Source organism: Alosa sapidissima, chromosome 19 (assembly GCF_018492685.1).
Source record: "Alosa sapidissima isolate fAloSap1 chromosome 19, fAloSap1.pri, whole genome shotgun sequence".
In the NCBI taxonomy this organism is placed as follows: domain Eukaryota; kingdom Metazoa; phylum Chordata; class Actinopteri; order Clupeiformes; family Clupeidae; genus Alosa; species Alosa sapidissima.
Genome location: NC_055975.1, coordinates 7,153,397 through 7,153,638, shown reverse-complemented (window position 1 = coordinate 7,153,638; position 242 = coordinate 7,153,397).

The following is a 242-nucleotide window of genomic DNA, read 5'->3' as shown; positions in this document are numbered from 1 at the left end:
GGTTAGACACAAACTGCATTTTGTTGTCTTTGTACTTGTAGGCCTACTCTGCACAATGCCAATAAAGTTTAATCTAATCTAGTCTAATTAATTAATTCATTTCATATAATGGGAAAACTATTTCATGAACTCAATGTTATGAGCGAGACTGTCCATAAAGAATGAATTTCCTTTCTTTGAACACTAGAGGGCAAACCAGACATGAATAGCACATGACACTAAATCGCAACAGTTGGCCTTGG